General features: G+C 37.1%; 1 long non-coding RNA gene across 2 annotated transcripts; it reads left to right on the top strand.

Annotated features, from left to right (window-relative positions):
* The first annotated feature begins 1,726 nt into the window (after nucleotides 1-1,726).
* LOC125258679 lies at nucleotides 1,727-8,942 on the top strand. 2 transcript variants are annotated; one of them, XR_007182663.1, is made up of 5 exons: nucleotides 1,727-1,776; nucleotides 3,226-3,323; nucleotides 4,057-4,332; nucleotides 6,667-6,828; nucleotides 7,246-8,942. It is a non-coding gene; the product is annotated as an uncharacterized LOC125258679 (long non-coding RNA). The 2 variants fall into 2 exon arrangements; XR_007182664.1 differs by having other exon boundaries at nucleotides 4,054-4,332.
* Nucleotides 8,943-22,802: the final 13,860 nt, after the last annotated feature.

Below are 22,802 nucleotides of genomic sequence, written 5' to 3'. Positions count from 1 at the left end.
TTTTGTCGACCTTGGTGTGATCTGAATTGCTCAAGGGTAGATGGGATACATTTATGGATGCATAAAACTGGTCAAGTATATTTCCATTCCCACATTGAGCAGATGATCAATTGTGTTTTTTTTGTTTTGTTTTGTTTTGTTTTTTTGTTTTTTTAAACCCCCCTCCGATTAGAAAGATATCTGAGCAGGGAACATCAGTTTCCATGTTCAGAATGTGAGTGGCCAGGGTGGCCTTCGCTGCTTGACGTTTGCCTGAGGGGGATGTACACTCCAACATAAATAAATTAGTGGAACTTGCAGAGAGAGTTGAACAGTCTGCAGAGAATGGTTAAAAATTAAGTGCAAGAGAGCACACCTTCACCTTTTGTTTCCTTGCCGAGTCGTTAATCCTTAAGCTTGTATCTTTTTGTACAGTATGCAAAGAGTTCTCTGAAGAAAGCCACAATCCTAAGAACACCTCAAAGTTTTCCACTATCAGGCAAGTGCTATTCCCCTTCTCCCTTTGTAATGACCTTTATGCTTCTTCTTTGGGATGGTGGAGCTGATGCCCTCTGCTGGTGATCTCAACAGGCAATGCCATGGTTCCATGGAAGAAAATCAAACTGATGTAGAACCCGCATTCTGGCATCTTTGAGGAAAAAAAGAAATAAGCTTGTTACTCCATTCCATTGTATGCTTGACAAAAGTACACAGTTGCATTTTATTTAACAGTATGTGCACTTAGAGTGCACAAGCATGCACTGAGTAATTGATAAGGTAACTACTTGGAGTTGTGGGTTAAGGTTAGGTTTACGGTATAGTACGCTTTGCAAATTCATGTAGAAGAGGACTGTAAAATAAAGTGCTACCTGTTAAAACTATAATCTGCAGTGATGGTATCATTAGATTGTAGCATTATTTTTTTCTATGAATTTTTCTATTTTTTTCTATTAATTTTTTTTCTCTGACTATGTCTCTTTCATGCTTCATAATTAATTTTCGTGTATTTTTAAATTATATCACTGTGGCAAGCAGGGCATGACCGAGAGCCGTGGGAACAGAGCGAGGTTGCATGCTAATGAGCCTCACCTATACGCCACACCGGTCTCGAGTCCCATGAAGGATAAAAGGAGGAGTGACAACAGTGAAGGGAGTGAGGAACAAGAGAGGACCAGGCATGGGACATTTATATTGCATTTTAGGACGACTGCCGCATATCAACATACTTAAAACGCAACATAAATGACCCAGGACTGGTCCTCTCTTGTTCCTCACTGTCATCACTCCTCCTTTTATACTTCCGGAGCTCCAGGAATGGTTTGAGGAACATGATGAAGGGTTCAAGGGTTCAAATTCCTCCGATCTCAATGCAATCAAGCATCTGTGGGATGATCTGGACCAACAAGTTTGATCCACAGCAGCAAGCTACAGTCAACAAATCTACTTAAAATAGAAATAAGGTTGAATTACAAAATTCAGTTACTTGACTTAATAATTAATTGATTTAAAGAATGGTTTAAATAAACAATATCAGTCCAAACTCCGGTAAGAAATTAAACACATGGCATACAATGTTCCCTCAAAGCTGCGCGCGTGCGCGGCCGCGCATTAAAAATAATTGCCGCGCAGAGAACAGACATGAAAATGATTGTAGTAGTTTAAATGAGAAATAATTGCAGTGCTCTGGACAACCGCTATAGAGTTATTGTCGCTATAGAGTTAGCGGTTTACAGGTTTCATAGCAAGAGAACGATTGAGCGCGTGTGAGCTGGCTGGCCCTGAGGTAAATCAGTCGCGGTAAGAATACTGTCATGTTTACGGACTAAATACCTCAATACGAGAGGCAACGCGAAACGAAAAGAAATGTGAAATAAAACGTCATGTTTTAATGAAAAGTGGCGGAAATAACGGATGATGGGCACAGAATGCTAACAACTCTAACTCTGAGACATTTACAATCACACACCCACCACAGGTGTAGCTTGCAAACTCAAAATACATCAGTGATAGGCTATACCTCAGTTTAAATAGATTTGCGTGCGTGTGTGGTGGTGGTGTGGGTTTCAGGGATGTTTCGATAACTATAAAAAAAGTTAACGTTCAGCTTCAGTAATGCTTCAGTTTGTTTTCACTATAATATATTAAAACAAATGGAAACATTTAAATTGATATAATACTGTATATCAGTTTAAATACTTAAATATTATATTTTATTATATTATAATGTAAGCCTAATAAAAAAATGATCTCACAAGGGGATTGTTTAGGGCTCCTTGCCACGAAAAATCTTGAAACCTCCTGGTATATAAAATCTGGGAAATTCATAAGCAATAAACATGTAATTTTGAAGGTTTAACACTGTCTGTTGCTAATAATTGACTGTACAAAAACACATGATACATTATGTAACCATCATTGTAACTGCTCATATTATTATAAAGAATAACTGTCCTGCAGGAGGACAGATATTATTTTTTAATAGAATTTCTTGGTAAAGACTGGTAGGCTACAGTTAATACAGCAATGTGAAAAAATCTCAAGTAACCTAAAATGTGCTTAATTTAGTAACTGAACTGCTTGTTTTCAAACATATTATTTAATAAATCACTAAGTCACATCAAGGGTCAAATAAAATAGTTACGGCACATTGAAGTTAAATGTTACAGTTGCATGATAAAACCATTTTTTTGTGTGTGTGTTTACGTTCATTGTACAGGTCTGATATAAAGTATGTTTTTGCTCAGGTGGCCAAAATGTGCGCTCAACAGAGAAAAGTTTTGCTCAGCGAGAAATAAAATTAGAGGGAACTTTGATGGCATATAATAATAGATTCCCAATTATTTTCATATTGCCTTACTTATATAGTATTACTGTATCTTTAGTCAGATATCAAGAATTTTAAGTTTCAACCAACTTATTTCAAGACTGGGGCTAACCAGATCATTTGACCATTGTCTAGCTTTTTTTATCTTCTCAGCATTAAGTTTGTGCAGTGTAGCAATTTTACTCATTTTTTTAAATCAATATTTGTGTAGCCATATACATTAAAATTAAAAAATAGCTTACATTACATTCTGCCATTATGTTTTTCAAAACCTTCATTTTCTTCTTCTTCTCCTTCTTCTGTGGAACACAAAAGCTTTATTTATACTGGAGTCTGTTTTTCACCCAGAGATATAAAGATATCTTCTGAATAGTATAAGGACTTATTTTATTATGCATTTATGGTGCTTTTTGTCCTTTCAGATCTTAACAATCCCTGGTCTTCATCCACTTTTATTGTATGGACAACAACAGCTCCGACTTGCCTTAAGAGCATCAAACAGGTTTAGAACAACATGAGGGTGAGTAAATGATGACATAATTTTAGGGTGACCTATCCCTTTAAGACAGTTTTGAGGATTGTGTTTGAAACCAAGATACACTACTCCTGCTAGAGAAGAATTTGTGTAATGGGCTTTGACTCAAAACCTTAAATTTACTGAGATTCAGTCCTTTTGACAACTTTTTCTGTCTGACAACTAGCCAGTCTCCACATATAGCTTAAAAGTGTCCATCACTTTGACAGACTGAAATCACTAGGGCTCCCTGTGAAGCAGTCAGACAGTGCTGGATATTTCTGTACATTGTACTATGACATTATCTTTTGACTACAAATGATTGGATGTTTCAGTAGACACATTATGGCCAGTGTTCTCTGTACTACAGACCACCTTCTATTATTGTCAGTGTTCAGTTCATTTACAGCAGGTGTCCATAATGCAAAGAGTCCTGACAAGCAGCCAGGCAGTGTTCTGCCTTCTGTGGGAATTCAATAATTAAACCATCTGTTTTATTCAAAGCTTCAGGTGTGTTGATGTTGATCAATTATAACACTACAATTTGCTGAAAAGACTGGCTTGGACAAGCATGACTTTCCAAAGCTAACGTTTGCTGGTGGTCAACCAGCATGACCGTTCAGGAGAGCCTTGCTGGTTGAGCTAGTTAAGAAGCCTGGTGTGAACACAAGCATTGCCTTTGCATTTAAATACACTGATATAGTATATTCTGTGAGTTTGTGCATCTGTGTTTTAGCAGTTTCCCTGAAGATAAGCGCTGCTAGGAAAAGTGCCTAGTCCCTGCTTAGTCCCTTCATCAATCGGGGTAGAATGAGACACGGGACCTTCTGGCCAACAGACAAGCTTCCTGGGCCACAAATTGCTGACACTGTTCCATGACACTGGTATTTAATCTGCCAGCGTGAAGCCCTGCACCAGATCTATCCCTACGACACAAGATGTCCATTAGCTTTCCATGCCCTTAAGGTAAAATGACAGCAGTCGTGAAAAGCTAATGCAAGATGCCAAAGTCAAGGTAATTTATTTGTGTTACTCACTTATCCTTTAAGCTTGAGAGCTCTCAGCCCAATAACATTTTCCCAACTAAAATCACATGCCGGGGAAGATGCAGTAGAGAGTTGAGGTAACATATTCAGTGATTGGTTATAAACTAATGTTATGAAACACCACTCACAGAAGGATTTTTGAAACATTACTTAAACCATGGAGTTGTGAAAAGGAAGAACTCATTTGTTGATGAAAAAGACATTACACATCATTTTTGAAAATCTTCTTGGAGTCAGACTTATTGGAGACATGGGGCCCTGTCATACACCCGGTGCAATGCGACGCTAGGTGCGACGGAAGTGTTTTTGCTGGTTTCAGCCCGATGCAGTTTTTTCTTTTCATGTCCTTTACCCACGTTGTTTAAATAGCAAATGCACTCATGCCAATCTGTTCGCCCATGGGCATGCTGGTCTGAAAACGAGGTGTGTTCAGGCACATTGTTGGCGTGTTGCTATTTTGAGGCAAATGAAAAAGACTGCCCCAATGACCAAAAAAGCCTGGTCGTAAGTCAATGGTGCAGTATTTTTTTTTTTTTTTTTTAATTAAAGGGCGTGTTAGTAATATGCACCTATAATAGGCGGGTGCACTCTGCTTGTTACACACACAGAGACACACAGCAGCACACAAACATGCCAAATATTAAAAATAAAAGGATTATAACGTAAAAGATTATTATTGTGTACATAAAAAAATAAAAGATTCCTACATGTCATAATGGATAGTCATTTCATGTATCAAAATTACATACTTAATTGTAATGATGAATGAAATTGGCTAATTATTTGACCAATCATGGCAATACACACACGTGTATTTAAACTTACTCGTCAGGTTGAGGGCGTCTATATTCCGCCATGTAAATAGCAGTCTGCCATGTTGCAAGCACACCTGGCTTTTAAAGGGAATGGGAGATGACACTGTGATTGGCTTATTGCATGTTACACCCAAAACACACCCGTGACTCTTTAAGAGACTAGGTACAACCCTTTAGGACCATGCGCCTCGCACACCGACCATTTTTTCCATCATCAAACAAGCAAAATGATTTGCACATGCCCAAAGTGGACCTGCGCCATGCGCTTCATACCATGCGAGTACATTAGTTAAAATAGGACCCATGGTCTCTATTATAAGCTGCGTTCATCCTATAAATAATTAAAAGAATAGTTCACCTCAAAATTAAAACAATTCAACTCTTATGTCATTCTAAACCTTAATGAATACTTAAGATATTTTGCAGAATGTCCATGCTGCTCCTTTACATACAGTGAAAGCATATTGTGACCAGTGGCTGTCAAGCACTACAGAATGCACCATGTAAACCTGCCATTATTTGCAAGATTTAGGAATTTGACATCATTCATGTCATTTGACATTATTATTAGATTTGAGAATTTTATTTATTTATTTAAATAACGACTTATTTAAATCTGTTTATCATGCAAAATTGTTGCATACTTAAATTCTCTGATTATAGCTGAGTAGAGTTGTATGGACTACTTTTATGATACTTTTGTGCTTTTTGTCATTTATAGAGTTGAAAGTCATTGGTAGCTATCTGTTTTCATTGTATGTAAAAGAGCGACATGGACATTCAGCAAAATATCTAATTTTAAGTAAGTAAGGAAGGGAGGGAGGAATCCATCCATCCATCCATCCATCCATCCATCCATCCATCCATCCATCCATCCATCCATCCATCCATCCAGCTTCCTATCACAGGCATTCATTAACATTCATTTGAGATGCTGAAAAACTCCAGGAATTCTGTCATTACTCTTTTGTAATTACTGAATGCGGGCATTGTGACAAGGTAACATGGCTGCCTTAGAGGCACTATTATAGATGTGGTCACTAATTAAACATAAAAACGGTGACAATGTGCTGCCGTTAGGCCCATTAGTGGGTACCAGAGGGCCTCTTTCTCTCGAAAACTGATTAATTAAAATCCAAAACTCCAGATAATTGGCATCAGAGTTGGTGCAGTTAACACCTTTGTCTAACAGTTGCTAAGACAATTCATCCAACCGAGTTCATTTAAAACACATTGTATATTTTGTTGTGACCAAAAGGCATCATAGCCGCATATAATGGCTGCATACCAACTTTAAAAACCCTGTTTATTCTTGACTTGTGTATATAATCTGCAGTGGTTTCATATTGTTACACTTTATTTTATTTCCAGTTGCGATCTGTTTCAAAGAGTGCTGGGAAGTTTGAAGTGAGAACCTAATTGATTTTGTTGCTTAGAGAGGAAACGCCTTTTGGTAGAGTGGTTTTTCATGTGAATGTATGCCTTCAGTCAGTGCAGGTAGACCTCTCCAAATTCAAGCTGAGGCAAAGTGGTAATTCCCGCATGGATGAAACAAAGTCGCTGCAGTTGGGCGCAGTCCTTATACAGCCACTGAGCAATTCCATTACAGGCTTATCAGAGAGGTGCTGCACTCAAATCCCCAAATCTCTGGTGAGGAAAATAAAGAGAAAAGTTGCAGCTGTGATGTTTACTACAGCCTTTATTTGATCAATTGTTCAAGTGTCAAACTCTGAATAAAAAAATAAAAAAAACAACTACACTTGTGGTACATCTTGTACAGCGACAAAGGAGTCTGAAAATTCCGTCTAATTTAGCCTTCCACTTTTTTCGAGTGATATGTTCAGAAATTAGTGCCATCATTTGTAAGGATTCTCTGCTTTATCAATGTCTGCTGCTTTAGACAGCCTTGCAATTGTAAAGGCTATATTTACTCTTTGCAGGCAGACTGTCCTTGAAGGACTATGGTGGTCGTGCTCAGAATTGAATGGTTTTCTTTGAGATAAAGAAGGAAGAGAGGGTGGAAAAAGTAGCATCAGATTTTATTTAATTTTATTTCTTGTTTTGTAGGTACGGACAACACTGGGCCAGTAAACTGAAGTGCATTCGGTTACAACACACGAGGAACAGAAACCGTATGTTCCGTTTTGCTTGAACACTCCCAAGGATTCTTAATACATTTTTCTTTCACCCATAAGCATATTTTTAGAGCCCCATTTATTACATTTTTGGAAAACACCATTCCAAATGTAACAAATGATTCCACTCTTATTACAATTCTGAATGAGTATTAAACTGAATTTAAGCTGTAAATCCACCCTTGGGCGCTTTGCGCTCAATGCAGGATTGGGTCGCGGGGTCAAGGAAATACACATACTCAGAAAACTAATTTCATGTCTTCTAGCACACCGCATTTAACAGCAGTGGTGAGTCAAGCAACTAGAATAAGAGAAAAGAGAACAAAGATAAAGAGGACCTAATAGTTTTTTTTTTTTTTTTTTTACATTTTCAACTTTCTTTAGTGTGTAATATTGCTGTTTGAGCTTAATGTCTGCACAACGTCACTCCAAAAAGAGTTATTCTTTATATCAGTAAGCACTGTTTCTGAACTCTCTGAAACACCTTGATAATAGTAGTCTTGAGTTTTCTTTGTCCCTGTGAAGTCAATTCTGTGAGAATTGTTTCTAAACACATTATAAATGTTACAAATGTATTGCTGAAACACATTACAAAGACTGTGAACTACGTAGTACTGAATTGTGGAGTTAGGCCCCGTCCACACGGAGACGCGTTTCTGTGAAACCGCACAAATTTTTTATCGGATAGGCGTTTCGTCCACACGGATCCGACGTTTTCGAACGGTGAAACCGCTATTTTTTGAAACCGGGCCCCAGAGTGGATAAATTTGAAAAAGCCGTCTTTGCGTTATCGTGTGGACGGGGCAATCCATATATTTTCTGAAACGATGATGTCATCACCCCACGTGTCGACCCTAGTCAGACGCGTTAACACCACAAAACAACACCAACAACAGCAATAGCAGACTCTACATGCTTGTGTTCGTGCTGCCGAAGCTACTGAGCCAGAATAAAGCGTTATTTCAACAACGCTGTAGGCTACTGTTCGCTCAAACCGCTGCCGGCGGGAGGGTCAAAGTAAATGACTAGTCGTGGCAACCAATCGGAATCCTCTCAAGCGAGGACCTCTACATTCCGATTGGTTGCCGCCGAACCGCGTCATAGCTCATTACCATAAAGTTGACTTGATTTTAACTCTCCTCGAAGCTCTCAAGGCCCTTTCACACAGGACGCGGTATGCGCTGCGCTATGAAACCCATTTGTTTCAATGGCTTGCGCGGCGCAAGGACTGCGTCGACCAAAGCGCAGACGCAGCGGAGCGCAGCTTGCGCGCAGCTTGTGCGCACGCCGCGGTCAAAGTTCAAAATAGTTCAACTTTTGCCGCTGCGCTCTGTGACGATTACCCGCGCGACCAATAGCAACGGGGCATCCAAACAATCGGAAAGCAAAATGGATGAACAGCTATTTACTGTGTTGGAATTTCCAGAGCTGTACAATACAAGTTTGCTGGTCGTATAGAGACATCAGGAGAAAAGCTGTGTCATGAAGACATGACAGACACTTCTTAGCACGGGACATATACTTTGCTGCTGACCGAAAGGTGGAACAACAATCAAATGATTAGATGATTAGAACTCCCGATACAAGTTTGGAAAACTCCAACTAATGTGCTCTGGCCAGCGCAGCGCAAATCGCTTTGTATCTGAAGAGCTGCACTGAACCCAGCGGTGAGCACAGCGCATACCGCGTCCTGTGTGAAAGGGCCTTCACCGTCCTAGACGCGCCGCACCACTCTCGCCGGAGGCCCGGAGCTCGCCGCCGGCTCTCATTGAAAATGAGTGACTTCCTGTCACTTTGACGCTCTCGCCGCTGGCGGTGTGAACACACAGTAAGCTTTGCTATAGTTTGTATTCAGCGCGCAAGGTTTATGCGCATGCTCCAAGTCTCCTTCGCTGCTTTAAGTGCATTTCTGTGACAGAATTACAGCGCCACATAATGGTCTGGCATGTATACTACATCATTTTGAGCCGTTTCACTGGTTTCGTGTGGACCATGGTGTGGACGCAGATATTTCTTGATACGGCGCCATGTGGACGGGATAAAAAGGAGAAAAAAAAAAGATCGGATTGGGGTAAGCTCCGGCTTCGTGTGGATGGGGCCTTAGACTGTTAAACAGTTTTTCACCAATTCTCTGTTTAGGATTTTGGGCGGGGCTAAAACAGTGGCTTGATGACGCACTGGAGTGATTGAGCATGGCCCCGCCCCTAACACGATAATAACTACAGCGTATTAGCATCAGTGGCTCGCCCGCTCAATCGTGAGTTACTGTCATTAACGTTACTTACTACAGCCTACATTTTGCTAGCTAGCTATGCCTTCAACACGCAAATGCATATTATCTTGTTGCGATAATATACAACACAGCTCGGTCTCCTTACTTAAATTTCCTAAAAATGATGATATGAAGAGGTGGATTAATTTTGTGAAAAGCCATCTTGATGGAGAGCTGACAATCACCAACACCCAGTGTTGCCAATTTAGGAATTTTGTCACTAGATTTTGTGACTTCACCACCCTTTTGAGACTTTTTTTCAAAAGTTTAGGGACACATCTAGCAACTACTTGGACCTTCTTATCTAAAACCTTATCTAGATTCTTATTTTGCCCACTTATCTATATTCATATTTATATAGATCAGTGAATTTGCCATTATGATGTCATCTAGTGACATTTTTAGCTACTTTCAATTAAAAGCAGTTGGCAACACTGCCAACACCTGCCTCTGCAGTGATAATTTAACACTGGATAGTTTTACAAACATAGACAACTGGTATTCATAGATAATCCGTTATTATTGGTGAATGGGTCTTAACCGACTATCTCCCGGCTCGGCCTTCATCCTCCCGTCTCGCCGACAACCGATGAAATGGGGCTGGACCGACTATCTCCCATCCCGGCATCTTTCTCGCGAGTAGGCGTGGTTTCAGCGCAGACAGCAGACATGCCCCCAGCTTTTGACAGTAGAGAATACTGTTTCAAGATTTTGATAACTTGTTTCATTTACTTAGCATTTTTTTTTTTTTTTTTTTTTTTTTTTTTGTGCCGACAGCAGACATGCACCCAGCGTTTGACAGCAGAGAATTCTGTTTCAAGATTTTGATAACGTATTTCATTTACCTTTTTTTCTTTTTTCTTTTAATCTTTCATATTTGGCTGAGTGGTTAATAACACATTTCTCTGTGGTGTGACAAACTCAGAACACATAGAACACATATTTTAATATTGCTTTACAGGGACTTTAAAGTTTGTTACTATGTTTATGAGATATATTATCATGTGCAACAAATATTGCAAAGTCATTGCCACACACTGCATTGTGATAAATATGTCTTATATGAACCAAACAGTCATATGATGACGTGAATATGACATGCTCAAAATATTTATTTGCACCAGTGTACAAAGCTGTTGGTATTGAAAGAAAGAAAGAAAGAAAGAAAGAAAGAAAGAAAGAAAGAAAGAAAGAAAGAAAGAAAGAAAGAAAGAAAAGTACGAGGCAGTGCATAAAGGGAGGCCTCTTTGCAATCAAAACTAATGGCCTTTTCCATCTCCCTGACTGCTGCTCGTCCTGCCGAAAACTCATATCAGCCACACGTGAGACAAATCTTAATCTCCTCTGACATCTCTGAAAGGGAAAGAAGGAAGTTGTTTTCATCGGCTCTATGAACCAGTGTAACAGGCTGTGGATTCTACATAGTGGAACAGCAAGGTAATGATCTGAATGCAGCATGCAAGACTGCTCTGGCCAAACACAATTTTGAGTATGTAATCAAACGTGACGACAAACAAGTCAGATATGTATAAGAATCCTAATGCTCTGTTTTCTACTTTGATGTAGATTTATTGTCTTTTTTTTTTTTTTTTTTTTTTTACAAAATAAATTAAACAAAATCGATAGAATTCAAAATACATGGTGCATCTTAAGTGATTCAACATGGACACAGAATACAGATTCTTAAGTCTACTTATTCTAAAGTTTTATTTGCAAAATACAGTACACACACACATATATATAGTGGATCAAAAGAGTTCATCAAAGTTGTCCTAATAACTAAGTTGTCCTAATACAAAGGTTTTAGGACAACTTTGATGAAAGGTTTTGATCCACTTCAAATGTTGACTACTATATATATATATATATATATATATATATATATATATATATATATATATATATATATATACACACACACAATACCCCATCCATTAATAGCTTCACAAACAATGTCTGTATTAAATTAACATTTACCTAACAATTAGCAAAATGTGCCACACAAACGGTTTATAGGCCATGGCATAAATTATAAAGTACAGTATTAAAAAAAAAAAAAAAAAAACTTCAGAAATGAAAGGCTGGAATCTTTTTAAATGATTTTATTAACATGTATGTATCAGATGCTTTTATTCAAAGCAAATTACATTGCATTCAAATATTTTAAAAGTAATTGCATTATATGGAAATCAATGTTTTTGGCATGGTCAGTGTCATGCTGCACAGTTTGAACTACAGGACATGCAGAGCAGCACGTGCTACACAGCCTATAATGCACTATAATTTGAAATTATACAATTTCAAATTATAGTGCACCTAAATTATAGTGCTTCTTGCAATAGGAATAATAGTATCTACCCAATTTCTGTTCACTACCTCTGGTCTGGACAGGTCACATTTCTTGATACCAAACAGGTGTTCTTGACATTTTGATGTGGGCTGCCATGTGTGCCAAGTGTTCAAATCAACTGAATTTAAATTTATTTTGATATTGTTCACTGGTATGATTCAGACCAGGTTTATAACCTTCTTTAACTGGCCAGATGTGGCAGTTAGGCAAGACTCAGATTCATGTTGTTGGCTGCAAGTCAGTAGAATGCATCTGTCTATGGCAAGTCACAACTGTTGCTTTGGAATTAACAAGAAGAGAGCAAGAAAACATCTGCCTGCAAATTAATTAAGGAAGTATTTTTACTGACCACCCTCTGTGTTTAGTATCTCAACGGTCATAGATGGACATGGTTAATGAGATACTTTTCTGTCATAATAATTTACATTACATACAGTGGTTGCAAAACATATTTGGATGCTTTAGGCGTACTTAAAATTGAATGATTTCTGTTAAAATAAACAACACAAATATCAAAATGCCATTGTTTTCTATGGCTGGGTAAAGGCTAGTTCTATGAAAATGTCTAGCAGCAGGTACTTGCTGATGCCACCTTGTTTTGGTAGAAAAACATGCTGGCATCTGTTTTTCCAGCACTATATTTTATATTGATTTCTATTAGTCTGTGCAAAGAGTTGCTTATATAGTTTGCGAACTTTCCTTCAACTTATAATTGTTTTGTAGAATTTGGACATGCATAATTTCAAGTGAATGATTTCTTCCCTGAAAAGAAAAGAATGGATGAATGCCAGAACTAACTGCACATTGCACAATCCAGTAGATGAATTATTTTAGATGACTAGGCCCATAATCTTGGCACGCTAGCGATTTTCAGCACTTTTTGTCCAGATGTACCTCCATAGGCAGGTCACTAGCAGATTGGAGTCATTGTTGTAATGGTGTTGATGCATTAGTTTACAGCACCAATGGATAGAGTGATCCATCATGTTTGTCTGTAGACTGATTAGTGAAATATGCTAGTGCTTCCTGGAGGATCAGATCCCTTCCCAAGAGGTCAAAAATTACCATAATCATCTTTTGTTAGATCAGATACATGTGGAGTTCAGACTAATGTCTGTCCACCAAAATTATTTTGCCTATTAATGTAGAATTGTACTAATGCTCCAAATGGCGATGAGTTGCCACCTTTAATTTCGAAAAATAAACGAAAGATACCCAAAAACCCCAGAGGACAAATATGCACTCTTTGACAAATGGTGTTTGCCTTATACTCATTAACAGGGACAGGACTGACCCACTGATAGTCCGTCTCCCATTTAAACCTGTACCCCGACAGCCTCTAGCATTTCTTAGACTTGAAATGGAACTATATTTTCTATGTGCAGAATGTGAGAAAATCATGAGCATAAAAAAGATAAACTTTTAGAGCAGCAGCAGTTACTGAAAAAAAATATATATATAAAAAAAAAATCCAAACCACTAGGAGTCAGTATAAAGTTTAAAATTTACTAGTAGGACAAATTAGTATCAACATTACATGAATAAGAACTTAAAGAAATTAATTTTAAATGTTGTTTACATTATTTCGAACAGCTTAAGTTAATCTCTCTGATTGATTGATTGATTGATTGATTGATTGATTGATTGATTGATTGATTGATTGATTGATTGATTGATTGCAGGTGATGCCATTAATGAAAAATACACAATCTTTGGCAGTTGCTTTTTAACACTTCAGTTGTTTTTGAGGCCAACTTATTAATGTATAGCATTAAAGGATTAAAGTAATCCTTGTGAGTCCAGTAGTTTAAACTCAATTTTATGAAGTGATGCAAGTGCTTTGTTTGCGCAATAAAAAAAAAATAAATAAATAAAATAAAATATTTTACCACTTTATTTACAAAATATTAATTTCATTCCATAGAGCACCATGATGGATGCATTTTGTGTCGACATGAAAGCGGAGGTTGTTACGTGAACACTGAAGATGAACTAATCCCTTATGGGTTTGGAAGGAAATGATGAGTAATTAATTTAGGAATTTTAATTTGTAGGTGAACTAACCCTTTAATGATGTATTTACTGTCTTTTTTGGGGCTTGAAAGTGGTAGTTGCGTAGACTGTCAATGGACGGACAGAATACTCTGCAGATCTTCAACAAAAAGATCTTCATTTGTGTTCCGAAGATGAATGAAAGTCTTATGCGTTTGGAACAACATGAGGGTGAGTAACTATCAGCAGAATTAATTTGGGTGAACTAACCGTTTAAATAAAAGTTAAAGATACTGTAGCATACGTTACCTGAATAAGTTGAATGAAGTTACATTGCAAATTTGTGGTGAAGCCAAGGAGGTATGCATAATAACTCAAGAAAGCTATCTATTAGCATTCCCATTCAGCTCAATGGCAGTTGCTTGCCCTGGAAGTACACAACCTCATAGTCACATAGTGTCTCAATCAGCTCCTTAGTTTAGTAGCCATAGTTGATAAATATCAGTTGGTTCAGTATTGGTTGTTTTTGAGCCAATCACTTGTGCTATACAATACATGTCTGACAAATCACTCTGAAGCTAAAGGAAAGCAACAACACTGATTGGTTGAACACTAGAAGCAGTAAAACATCAACAACTTTTATTCAATAAACTGACTGCTGTCAGATTCACGTTTGTCTGTTTCAGCTAAAGCTAAACCTGCTTTTAGCATTACTCACTAGACATTTCATTTCATGTCACGAAACATGCAAGAAGCAATGTAATACCATTTTCGAATTAACTTGGGTTGATATAAATCATTCCCAAGCTTTTAAAAGCCAAAAAACAAAACAAAACAAAACAAAAAACAGTCACATCTATAGTATACTGTAAACCCGAATAAGTTGGCAAAACTCAAAAATAAATAAATAAATAATAATAATAATTAAGCAATCGGTTACATCAAATTTTTTAAGTTCAGAAATTCCAAGTTTAAGCAAGTACAACTAGCAGATTTTTATTCTGTACTCATACATTTTAATTGTTCTTAAATTGAAATTTTTGAGTAAACTTTTTCATACATTTAATTTTAAATTATCCTGCATGCTGGGAAATAGAAATCCTAGTTTCAGTTAAACTTAAGTTTGTCTAAATTAAAAGAAATTAGTTAATAAAACTCAAAACAATGAAACAGTTCAGTTTACTTAAAGGTGCCCTAGAATTTAAAATCGAATTTACCTTGGCATAGTTGAATAACAAGAGTTCAGTACATGGAAAAGACATAAAGTGAGTCTCAAACACCATTGTTTCCTCCTTCTTATATAAATCTCATTTGTTTAAAAGACCTCTGAAGAACAGGCGAATCTCAACATAACACCGACTGTTACGTAACAGTCGGGATCATTAATATGTACGCCCCCTAATATTTGCATATGCCAGCTCAGGTTCAAGGCATTACACAAGGGCAGGACGTCTGGATCTGTGCACAGCTGAATCATCAGACTAGGTAAGCAAGCAAGGACAATAGCGAAAAATGGCAGATGGAGCAATAATAACTGACATGATCCATGATATTTTTAGTGATATTTGTAAATTGTCTTTCTAAATGTTTTGTTAGCATGTTGCTAATGTACTGTTAAATGTGGTTAAAGTTACCATTGTTTCTTACTGTATTCACAGAGACGAGAGCCGTCGTTATTTTCATTATTGAACACTTGCACAACACAACTTCATTCTTTATAAATCTCTCCAACAGTGTGTAATGTTAGCTTTAGCCCGTTAGCCACGGAGCATAGCCTCAAAATCATTCAGAATCAAATGTAAACATCCAAATAAATACCATACTTACGCGATTAGACATGTTGCATGATGAACACTTTGTAAAGATCCATTTTGAGGGTTATATTAGCTGTGTGAACTTTGTTTATGCTGTTTAAGGCAGTCGCGAGCTCGGGGGCGGGGAGCACGAGAATTTAAAGGGGCCGCAGCCTGAATCGGTGCATATTTAATGATGCCCCAAAATAGGCAGTTAAAAAAATAAATTAAAAAAAAAAAAATCTATGGGCTATTTTGAGCTGAAACTTCACAGACACATTCAGGGGACACCTTAGACTTGTATTACATCTTTTGAAAACACTTTCTACGGCACCTTTAAAACATATCAGTTTCCCTAACTCGAAAGAAAAAGAAAGTGCTAAATACTCATAAAAGTTAATTTCAGCTAATTTATTTTAATTTAAGTTTGTCCTACTCAAACCAATTAATTTTTTTGACCGTTGGGGTTTACAACATATTGAGATACAGAATTAGTCATTTGTATGTTGCTTGTAAACAATTTTATTTAGTCCAAATGTATACATTCTTTAAATGGTGTTGATATCTTGCTAACTAGTCAAAGCAGTATGAAAAAGGCAAAAAAGTCAAATTATCCAAATTGAGATAAATGCTTAGTTTCTCAAAATTCAGCTGTAAACGTGAGCAAAACTATGAGTAGCTGTGTCAGTGTTGACTATAATTAGGGTTATTGGGCTTCTGAGCCCCTGAGCAATTAACAAAGTTATATGCTCCGATGAGTCATCGTTCTCTCCATTACCTGTGTCCAAATGGGTTTACTTTTACAGAAAACCAAGCATGCCTTCAAATCACATGCCAATTGTAAAACATGGTGGGGTATCTGTAATGGACTGGGCAGCTATCCTGTAGGAGTCATCAGGTGTGATGTTTGCTCTAATGGCCAGGGGAATATTAGACATTTTCCAGGAACATGAACGGAAAATGCTTTAATATTTCAGGAATTAAAATGCCTCATACACACAGCTAAATCCAAAAGCACTTTCATGAACAGAAGTATGAAGTCAATAGACTTCTATAGTAATAACAAGATTTATACCTATATTGTTTTTTTTTTTGTTTTTTTCTCCAAAAGAGAACATGAAGGCTTCCTTCTTAAAAAGCTTTCTAGTTTTTAGCCATTGTCTTTGAGCTCATCTGTATGCTAATGTACAACAAAATTTCAAATAGACATGTTAAACTCTAGAGCACTTCTCTGGCATAACAGGCCAGAAACTAAAAACTAGCGGCTATTTCAAACAAAAGAACAAGCCTGTTGATATTTCCTACCGTAACTTCCTGTTTCAACAGGAAACACACACAAACACACACACACACAAAATGTACACAATCTTTTACAGTTTTCCAAGAAGATCAGAAGGTCCTTGTAAATGCCCAAAATATTACCATATTATTTGTTTATTTCATTTGTTTTGTATCTTTTTACATGGGCGTCTTGCATAATTATCACCTCTCTATTTACAACGATTATCAAAAACAAGTGTTTGGTGATCACTCATTTTACAGTGATATTAAAGACGCATTTGCTCTCAACACTGTTTACTAACTAAAAGCTATTACTGCCTCTAAAAAACAAAATAGCTTCCTTGCAGATAATGGCACAGGAAAAGGTCATTGTAAATTACAAAATGAGGTATTCATATCTCTTCAACAATTATTTATTTATTTATTTTACTTTGTCCATGCAGTGAAGCACCGCCTAGACAATCCAATGTGTTAACATACAATGGCCAAACTTCACCTGAAATCAATCAATCAATCAATCAATCAATCAATCAATCAATCAATCAATCAAATTAGATCAACTAATCATCAATCAATCAACAAATCAATCCTCAGCATGTCACATGAGGTTTCTGTTTAGCGGACTTGTTTAATAAGTTTGTACCTAGTCTTTCCTGTGTTGGGGCAGTTTACACAACACTGTTTTCAACTAAAAATAGAAAATGTATGCGTTTTGGCCATTCATTTACAAAAAAAGGCAGGTGGCCTAGAAAAAAACAATTGCAAAACAGAAATTTGTGAAAAATGCAAATTTGTGAAAGCGCTGACATGCGTGTTCAATCTATTGGTGTGTAGTGTTTCTTTACAAAGTGACATTGCCAACTGTTGGCCTGGCAGCATCATATAGTGTTTTTAGTTGTTTCCATGTATCTGTGTGAAAGGGGATCATTTTGACAATGTTGTCGGTCTGTACGTATAGGAAAAACTTTTCCATTTTTAGTACATCGTTGTCGTGTAGGCCTATTTTCATTGTCCCGGTTTATTGGTTGCTATAGTTACTAATTTGGTTATTGATTAATCCCACCTGTTCCTTGTTTTCTCCCTCCATTTAGCATGTGTATAAATAGCACTCATTTTAGTTGATCTTTTAGGTTTAGTTGGTTGTGTTACACCTGTTTTATTCTGTTCTCCTACATGTTTATTTTGTTTGTATTGTTAATAAAATTGACTGCTACGATTAGAGTCTGCAACTGAGTGTGACAGGCCCTGCACCATTGGTGCATTAGGGTTGTGTCCGTTGAATTAGTTGATCATGGTCTACACTTCATCCTAATCACAGCTGTGGTCAAGCAAGTAGCCTCCATGCGCCACAGTCAGCCTGTTATATGGCAGCCTGACTCTGGTGCGAAAAACCTATGAAACAAGCAACTTGAGACAAGCAAGACTTATGTAAAGGCATTACCGACCCCGATATCCTTGCAAGGGGTGTAACAAGTCTGGAGGCGGCAAACAGACCTGATTAATACCGCTTTCTCAAGTCTCCCTTAATAAATTCTCTCCATCATCATGAAAGGCTAGCCAAAGTATATACGGCCATTTGCAAATCTCATTCATTTTATCTGTTCACAGTGAGGAGAAGCAAACAGCAAGCCAACTGGCCTCTTTTTCTATCTGTGGCAACAGTTCTACTTACGGCCCCCCCTCCACTAATATAACGCAAATGCTATTAGCCAGCCGGAAAAGGAGAACAAATGTGTGTTCTGCAGCAAGGGAAGGCAAAATTGATGAAAATAAACAGCCCAGTTTCCAAACACAATGGCAAGAAATTTGATATTAGCCATTTTTAGGCTTGAGATATTTCATTACGGAGGCCAGTATATGCATCAGAACCAACATGTTTGTGAGTGTGTAAGATACAAGAGCCGATGTTGTTTTATAAGTTTCAGGTTCAAGATTGAAAGCGCTTCATCAAACTCATTCTGCATTAACTTTATTTGAGGAGCTATTTGAAAATAAATAAAAATAAAAAAATAAATAAAAAGAGGGTAGGTGGTATGGGTAGGTTTAAGGGTGGGTTAAGGTGTAAAGGAAGGTTTAACAGTGTAACTATAGATGTAATAAAATCATGTACATATAAATAAATGCATTGTATCAAATTATTAATTTAAATGCTAATACATAGTAGTTATAAACATTTAACTGTTTAAATATCCCTGTATCATTTCAGCCATAAATCAATTATAAATGTTAACTAGATTATGTTCATTAGCTTTGTATGTTTATGTCAATTCAAGTAATCTTCATTCATATAGTGCTTTTTACAATACAGATTGTTTCAAAGCAGCTATACAGTGATAATAGGTAAATAACTTTCTAGGAAAAAGTTATTATCGGGCTTAAAGGGATAGTTCACTCAAAAATGAAAATTTGATGTTTATCTGCTTACCCCCAGGGTTTAATTTGGATTTGTCTAAGCAAGTTTTATTTACTCTTATAATAGAAGTTCCCATCCACTCCCATTATTTGACTGACAGACGGCAGCGGTTGCAGTTAAAAATCATAATTTGTGTTCTACTGAAGAAAAAAAGTCACCTACATCTCGGATGCCCTGGGGGTAAGCAGATAAACATAAAATTTTCATTTTTGGGTGAACTATCCCTTTAAGTAAGTTTTGATTCAATCACTTCCGTTGTAAAAATTGTTAATTATTATCTTGGGGGTCACTTAAATGACACCTTTTTAACTGAAAACAGAAGACTTTTAATGCATTCTTGCCATTCATTTACATGTTTAGTCTATAGGTATGCTCGATTGAATGTGTATGTGCACAGATGCTTAGTCTTTTTTACTAAGTGACATTGCCAAATTACTTGTCTGGCCCACATAATACAGAATTATTAGTAATTTCTGTGGATCCATGCGAACTGGAATTATTTTGATAATGTTTTATCTATACATAGGGAAAGGAAAGGGAAGGAGGCCTTTGCAAGATTTTAATATTTATATGATGTTTAATAGGGAGCCAATACAGTGTTGACAGAACCGGGCTAATATGGTCATACTTCCTGGTTCTAGTAAGAACTCTAGCTGCTACATTTGAACCAGCTGTAGTTTGTTTATTAGGCATGCAGGGCAACCACCCAGTAGAGCATTACAGTAATATAGCCTTGAGGTCATGAACGCATAAACTAGCTGTTCCGCATTTATCATTGAGAGCATGCCGTGGTTTAGATATATATTTTTAAGATGGAAGAATGAGGTTTTACAGATGCTTGAAACGTGGCTTTCACATGAAAAATTGATATCAAAGAGCACTAACTGACGACGAAGACTTGACAGAACATCCATCAAGTGTTAGACAGTATTCTAGGTTATTATGTGCAGAGGTTTTGGGTCCAATATTTAGAATCTCTGTTTTTTTTTTTTTTTTTTTTGTTTTTTTTCAGAATTAAGTAGTAGGAAATTGCTAGTCATCCAGTTTTTTTTTTTTTTTTTTTTTTTTTTTTTATATCAGCTATGCATTCTGTTAATTTTGTGAATTGGTAAGATTTGTCAGGGCGCAAAGAAATATAGAGCTGAGTATCATCAGCATAACAGTGAAAATTAACGCCATGCTTCCTAATGATATCTCCCAAGGGTAGCATGTACAAGGTGAACAGAAGTGGTCCTAGTACTGAGCCTTGCGCTATTCCATACTGAAATTTAGGGTTGTTCCGATTCCGATACTAGTATCGGAAATACCACCGATACCAGAAAAAATTCTAGCATCGGTATCGGCGAGTAATTAAACTCATGTACCGATCCGATACCATTTTCTTAAACAATATCTAGTTGTGCCCGCTATCTTTGCTTAATGCAGCAAATCGGAAATCATTTCTTCTCAGAATGCAAACACAGGAAGTTGTGCTGTGTTGCCATAAGCAACCACTGTTTAGAGCAGCGAAGAAGTGAAAAACAGGGTTATTTATTGGAAATAAAACTAAATAAGATGCTAAACGAATTAATTTAAAGTGAATCTGAAGCATACCTTTCTCATTCGGCACTGTTTCCATTTTCGAGACGAATGCTAAACTATTAGGCTATTTATTATGTAAGCTTTGTACTTCACTCGCATTATCGACATCATTCTTCACATAGCACAGTCAGGCGGTGGTCACAGGACGGCAGATTGTATTACAGAATTGAATTTGAGCAGTGTAAAGTTTTATATGTTTGGTTGATTGTATTTTATTTTAATATTTAACAGCTGCGATATCAAAGCAATGCAAGAATTTGTGTGCGCGCGCATGAGGCGCCGTCGCGACCACTGGAACGTTTTTTCCTAAACTGTAACGTTACTTTGTAATTTATGGTTTATGGTCGTAATTTAAAAGCCAGACATAATTCATACATTTACAAAAGACATTTAAATAACGAAAACAAGCAGAATGTCTGTTTCCTTTCCTAGATCGCTGGAGTGCGCCACAATGAACCACTTTCGTTTTGTTAATCTGTAGACCTAATTATATGGTGAAATATTTCGCGTAGCCTATAGGCCTAAATATTCCCTTTTGTTGTATATGTGTTATGTTTGCCTATAGTTTTATTCTGAACCGCTGCATGTGCGTGATGTGGCGTTGTGTGAACTCAAGTTCTACATCCTGTAATTTTCGCTGGTTTCAAACGCACAACAAGCTGCATATTAGCCTACTTGACATTCATTTTCACTTAAATGTAGGCCTAATGGTGACATATATCATCGGAAAAACTAATGCCAGGACATTGCCATTGTAACTTACCTAACCTATGATGACATGACAGCTGAGTCTGAGCGCGTCAGCGCGGGCATTTCACTCACGTTGGATGCGTCAGCGTCACATTTGCATAGGCTGTACTATTTGAATTCGTGATTGGTTGACTGCCAAAGCAAAATATTAAATAGAACGAAAAAATAACATTATTAACCGGTTAATGGCCATTTCAAATGAGCGTTTCTGTTCAAAACGATTAAATCTGATTCAGTTTCCGTTTCTGGTTACGTTCCGGTCAACATTTCGTTCGTTTCCGGTTTTCGTTTTCGGTTTTCGTTTTGGTTCCTTGAACCGGTTCAGAGCCCTGCACCCTGGTATCGGATCAGTACTCGGTATGGGCCGATACCCTGAGCTCAGGTATCGGAATCGGTATCGGGAATGGAAAAGGGGTATCGGAACATCTCTACTGAAATTGTGATCGATGACATCTCTTCATTTACTACGACAAACTGATAACGGTCAGATAAGTATGATATGAACCATGTCAATGCAATTCCACTAATGCCAACATAATTTTTTAGTCTATACAAAAGAATGTTGAAGTCGATAGTGTCAAATGCAGCACTAAGATCCAGTGACACTAATAGAGAAATACAACCATGATCTGATGATATGAGCAAATCATTTGTAACTCTAATGAGAGCTGTCTCAGTACTATGGTACAGTCTAAATCCTGACTGGAAATCCTCACAGATACCATTTCTTTCTAAAAAGGAGCATAGTTGCGAGGATACTGCCTTATATCGTATCTTTGACAGACAAGATTCGAGATTGGGCTGTAATTGACTAGTTCTGTAGGATCAAGTTGCCTTTTTTTAACGAGGTTTAATAATAGCCAGCTTTAAAGTTTTCGATACATATCCTAATGACAAAGATGATTTAATGATATTAATAAGAGGATTTATGACCTCTGGAAGCATCTCTTTCAGTAGCTTATTCAGTATGGGGTCTAACATACATGTTGTTGATTTAGATGATTTAATGAGACAATTCTTCCTCTCGTATAGCAATGAATGAATGTAATTTTTATGC

The sequence above is a fragment of the Megalobrama amblycephala genome, linkage group LG23 (assembly GCF_018812025.1).
Source record: "Megalobrama amblycephala isolate DHTTF-2021 linkage group LG23, ASM1881202v1, whole genome shotgun sequence".
In the NCBI taxonomy this organism is placed as follows: Eukaryota; Metazoa; Chordata; class Actinopteri; order Cypriniformes; family Xenocyprididae; genus Megalobrama; species Megalobrama amblycephala.
This window is presented reverse-complemented; position numbering and strand designations above follow the sequence as displayed.